Genomic DNA, 6,347 nt, shown 5'->3' on the forward strand with positions numbered 1-6,347 from the left:
GGAGTATAACATTTATTGACTATATCAGTCACTTACTTGCAAAATTAAGTAAAGAGGAGAAATTTTATTAAACATGTAAAATTATAGAAATAATTCTCCTCACTTTACCGGATATACTTCCTCAAATGCAAAAATCCTAATTGTATAATAATCATTTTCAAGTCAAATGAGGGCTAAATCTTCCAAAATACATATAACGTTTCAACAAATGGAAGAATTAGATGTTTAAAGTTGGAACAAATTAGCTCTTTTTGAATGAAAATGCAAAAATTTGAAGAATTTTGGGCCTTAATGAAATATTGGATAAGATTTTAGAAAAATTTTGACAAAGTTTCTCCTTATAAATGGATGAAACTCCCTGCCAACAAACCCATTTTCAAACAAATTATCCACATGGCAAGTAATTCAAACACCATTCCAACATTTCTAAAGCATTTAAATCCACAAAATATCATCACAAGGCATTAGAATGCAAGTTCAAATATTTCCTCCCCCACACTTAAACTTCACATTGTCTTCAATGTGAGAAAAGAAAAATAAAGAGTAAGGAAAATACTACTCATATAAACTTGCACTTATCCAAATCCATGGCCAAGTGATGAATTCTCAACCTTAAAAATCTGAAATCATTAAAACCACAACAGAGATAAAGATCACGTAGATTAGTTCACACAAAAGAAATAAGAAAAACCACTAAAAAGTAAACATCACAAGTACTACGGAAAATAAAAGAAAAGCTAGTGACAGTGTCAAGTGGTGACGAGCACTCCCTCAAATAATCACTTGGTCAGGTGAAGAGGGCGGAGTCGGATGAGCTTCAATACCAAGCTTGGCTTCAATGCGATGAAGACGCTCGGTGTTCCGTTTGTTCTCTTGTCGACTTTTCTTCACCTCAGCCTTGATGCAAAGCAACTTATCCATTATCTTCTTGAGAAACAGCTGAGTGTCTTGAGGTGAAGATGGATGACGTGAGGAAGATGACTCAGTTGAGACCGGTGGGGTAGTTGTCTCAACCTCTTGAACTTCTTAATTCATTCAATTTCAACTTCCTACTCGTGCTGAATGTCTCCTTGAGCACCTTCTTGAATCGAAGGACCACCTACATCTTTATTCTTCAAAATAAACTTGTAAAAATCCAATGTAAAGATGTCCTTCTTCTTGAGACTTGTAGGGATAGCATTAGAGAAATTAATTCCAGCCCTTTGAAACTCCAAAGTCAAGAAACGAGCATATGGGAAAGCATGTTTGACGTCGTTACTGCGAACCACAGCCCACATGTGGTTGATGATAATGTTTCCCAATGGAATGCGTTGGATGTTGCCTAAGCCATGCTTTATTTTATCCAAGAAATAGATGTCACTTGTGCGCGCTTCATTGGTTCCACTTGCCCTAAGAATAATGTTGAAGGCAAACATGTAAATTAGAAGACGTTGTGATTCTAGAAATGATGAAGTCAATACGGAATATTGCCCAGTCTTCCGAGTAGTCTTGTACTCAACTCCCAGGCGTACAAGTGCCTCCAGCATGTTCCAAGAGTCCAAATCGCGGGGTTTGAAAGCTTTCTTCAAATCAACCTTATATCCCACATCCAAAACTTGAAGATAGCTCTCCAAATCAGCTCTATGGATTTGAACTCTTTTTCCTCGCACTTTACTAGTAATCACTTCTGTGTCGAAGTGAAAAGCCTTCTTGTTCTCCACATTTGCGTAGAATTCCCGGACAAGCTTCTCATAATAGATGTTTGGGATGTTAAAGAAGTTTTTCCATCCCAATTTGGCAAATGAGGCCTTGAGATAGTAAACTTTCTCAACATCCGAAGTTACATCTTTCTCAACCAACACCTTTGCTCCCCTCATTGCATTGTACCATGCTTCATTTTCGGCGGATGTGAATCGCGACCTATTATAAGGAACTTGCTCCTCTTACTCTCTTGTTGAATTTCTTGTGGTTGAGGCTCTTCTTCGGATGAGAGTTCGTCTTCAAGTACAAGACGTCTACTTGCTTTTTTTTCATAAGTGGTGGTCTAGGCGTCGAAGTTTCTCCTCTCCTATTGGGAGGGGGAGATTTTACCCCAATTTTCTTAGTACGAGCCATTGTACCTAAATTCAATTATTAAATATTAACTTTATTTAATAGGTACATTGCTAGATAAAGATAACGAACACTTATTTACCTTTATCTTTAAAGAGACAAATTTAACAACTTACTTACATCATAATTAGCAATTAACACCATAAGTAAGCAATCACAATTGATTATCAATCAACACGTGTTCCTTTTATATTTTATTTGAAACATTTAAGCATACAAAGTCCATTACAGGAAGCAATTAAACAAATGCACAACTTACTCCCAAAGGACCTAAATAAGCATAATTAAGTGTTAATAACACCTTAACCATCAATTTTAAACTTAAAAAGGTCATTAATTCTCCTTTTCACCAAAATTTCTATAATAAACATGCCAAAAATCAAAGAAAAAATCAATTAAGCCTAACTTTAGCATGTAAATATCCTAGAGCAATCCATTAATCTCATACAATTTTCTACAATCTATATAGCTCAAGAATTTAGCTAATAATTATCAAATCAAAATAATCCTCAATATTAGCTAAAAATTGCTAAATTTCACCAAATAATCACAAACCCATGAGTTAAACATCACCAATAATCATCAATAAGCTCAATAAGTTCAATAAAAAGCATCAAACTTCACAAAATGAAAAAAATTCGAAATTGCCCAAAAATTAGAAAAAAGTGAAAATTGACAAAATTCAAATGACAACATTTAGTGAAGATTTGTTACTTCAAACTTGTTTGTTGATGATTATGGATGCAAATAGTGAAAAAACCCCCAAAAATCTTACTCCAATTAAGCCTCAACTGGAGAGTTCAAAAATTTGAGACCCTTGATCTTGCCAAGTTCAAAACTAAATTTAGACTTGTTTTTGAAGAAGTTTAAGTTGTGAAATTATCTCTCCAGGGAAATGGGAGTGTTTTGGTGTATTTATTTGGAAGATTTGAGAGTAAAAAGATGGATTTTATTAGTGATGTATGTTTTAGGTATGAGTGTGTGTGAAGGTTGAAGAAGAAAGGAAGAAGAAAATGGGGAATCCATGCGCGGATTCCCCTCTTGTGCATGAAATTGGCCAGAATCCGGCCAAGGATTTTTTTTTTTAGGCATATCCGACCGGATTACCGGCCGGATTCGAGGCAGTGAGCCAATTTTTTTCGGTTTCGCCTCTCTTGTCAATCCGGCCATGAATCCGGCCGAAACTTGGTCAGATTTACTGCAGAATTTTTTGATTTCTGCAGTTTTTCCTTCCGTTTACTATTTCACACTCACCTAATTTTCAAATGTTTTCATGTTCTTCAAGAAAAACTTAATTTAAACCATAAAAATGTGCTTTTCTCAACTGAATGCAATTAGAATCATGAAATCATGCATCAATATAACATTAGCATAAAACACTTAAATGCATAAATTGGATCAAATAAACAAGAAAACTCCCTTTTTGCTTCCTTATAAGCGCTTTTGCACTTGAAACAATTTGCATGAACCCTTGCCATTGCCACCTATAAAACACACAAAAACACTAGTTAAACAATTTAAAATTACTAAAAATAAGAAATTACTGGGTTGCCTTCCAACAAGTGGTTCTTTATAGTCATTAGTTTGACTATTTTACATCATTTTTCAAGGAGGTTTAGTTAACGAATAATTCACCATTTTTGAATGTGGTGAATCATTAAAAAGTGACTTAATGGCAAAAGTCACGTGTTCTAATGATATGAGGGATGGAAGTGACTTACCTATTCCAAGTGTTTCATAGATATTATCTTGAATATGCACCACTTGAGAACTTACCAAAGAAAATGTTATGGGAGTAACTTGGGCAGCATTACCCTTAGAACTTATACCTTCAATGCACTCCTCCAGAGGGGTGAAAAATGAGTCATTAAAACTCACCTCTTGAAATTTGAAATTAGTTCCAAAGATATTATCATGTGAAATGAATATTTGCTTATTGAAACACAATTGAGATTTATCATTTTTATTAAAATGCAATCCATTTTCACATACAACATTCCCACCATTCATGCTAGGATCATTTTGCAAATTATTAGAATTGCTCATGTATTCTACCAAAGTGAAAAATTAATCCATCTATTCTTTCCTCAATCCTATCAAAACGGTCGAAAGTCACATTAGCTAATTTTTCTATAGGTAACTTTCAAGATGGTTTAGAATCATATTGGACACATTCAAGTTGGTAATTGTAAAAATATGAAGAATTACTAGAAGTACATTCATTATCCCAACCATAAGCAGAAGAATTGCTCCAATTAGCACTATATTGATCAAAACAAGGATTGTAATGTTCTAATTCATCATAGTAATCCACATTTTGTGCTTGCATACATGTATTAGTAGCATGATAACGTCCACACAAGTCACAAATCACATGATAAGAGTTAAAAACATTAGCATTTCTCCTTTGCTCAATTTCATACATAATTGTGTCCATTTGAACTTATAACATAATAGCATCAAATTTTGCCTTTAAGCACTTCAAACGATCTTCAAAAGACATACCTTCAATAATTTCTTTGTTACCTCTATTGAAGGAGTTTTGCACTTGGTAACCATATATTGCCAATCTTCTATTTCTCAAGCATTGTCCTCCAAATTGACCTACCCTCCTCATTACCTAAAATTGCTTTTAAATAACTTAAAAACAAAATTAGTAAGAAGAATAGGTGATAAAAAAATACACACATAAACCACTAAAATAATAGAAAATAACATTCACACTATAACTAATAAAATGTCTAAACTAATAAAGTTTTTCTTCACACCGATATTGCCAAATCTTTCCCAGTAACGGCGCCAAAAACTTGATGGATTTTTGTTATACGTACAAGTTAAAAAATTCGAAATATACCCATTTCACTGGAAGTATACAGGTCAACTAGTAATTTAGGGTATATATCGGGTCAATTCCATGAGAAAGATTGAACAATTACTGGCACTATTAAAACTTTTCTATTATTTAGACTATCAATGAATTATAACAAGTAAAACCTACTGAACTTATACAAGAAAATAACAAATAAAAACTCCTTAGGTTATGGTATCCCTAACTACTCATGCAAGTGCTATTTTTGGATTATTGAGTGCTACTATCTTAGCTAACTATGGTGTAATTTCCTTATGCATATGAATCCTACTTTTGTAGTGAATCAATTACACTCATAACTAATCCATACCTATTCTCATGGTTATGAAATTAGTTACAAGTTCATTTTTTCAATGAAATTACTTGAAATGAATCACTAAAACCATATAGGTGCACCTCTACTCTCGTGAGTGTACTCCCTATGTTTAACACTTCTTGAACCAGTGTTAAATCTCAATTTTCATTGCAGAACAAGATCTTAGATAATCATAATTAATGGTACAAGATTAATTATGATTTAAAGAGTTAAAGTGTTAAATAACTTGTTCAAATAATAGCATCAAATTACCAAATAATAAACACTAACAATCATAAAAAGTTCAACCAAACCCAAGGCATAAACTTTAAAGACACATAAATAACATAAAATCCAGAACTTGTATATTAACTAAATTTGGAATCAAGTACAAAAGATAAAGAAGTGGAAAGGAATGTAACCCTTGTCACATGAGTTCATCTCCTTGCCTTCTTCATCCTCCAACATCTTCTTCATCTAGCTAATAAACAAGAAGGATGAAATAACTAGCTAAACTAATCTACACTAAGAAAATGGAAGAACTACGTTTCTGTAGATTCCAAGCTTCTCCCGCATATCTCACCTTTAATCTTGCAATTGTTTCGGCTATATAAAGATAAAGGTGGTCAAGAAATGAGGTTTACATCTTACTTTTACAGCTGCAAAGTGGTTCTCACATGTGTACCATTAGCCGTGACTTTTTGGAGTTGAAAACAAGTTGTCCGCGTAGAGATCAGCCTTTTCTAACCACAATCCGGCCATAAATCCAGCCGGATTGCTACAGTGACCTTCATGTGCAATTTCCAGCTCTGCTCCGATTTTGCCTCAATTTCAACTGAAGTTTTCTTGATGGTAGAAGCTAATTTAACTCCTGTCCAAAACATAAAACTTGTAGCCCTTTGAGTTAACTTTTCAATACTTCAAGAATCACCTTATTTGGATTTGTGTAGGCTGACAAATGACTGAAATACCCTTGACTGCTCAATGCTCTATTTCAGTTTCGACCAATAGAAATTAGTTACTGTAATTTGGCATTTTGACCTAGAAAACCTTAGAACTACATTTCGATGTCTTCACTAGAGTTGTAGTTCA

This window comes from Coffea arabica, chromosome 8c, assembly GCF_036785885.1.
Source record: "Coffea arabica cultivar ET-39 chromosome 8c, Coffea Arabica ET-39 HiFi, whole genome shotgun sequence".
Classification (NCBI taxonomy): Eukaryota; Viridiplantae; Streptophyta; class Magnoliopsida; order Gentianales; family Rubiaceae; genus Coffea; species Coffea arabica.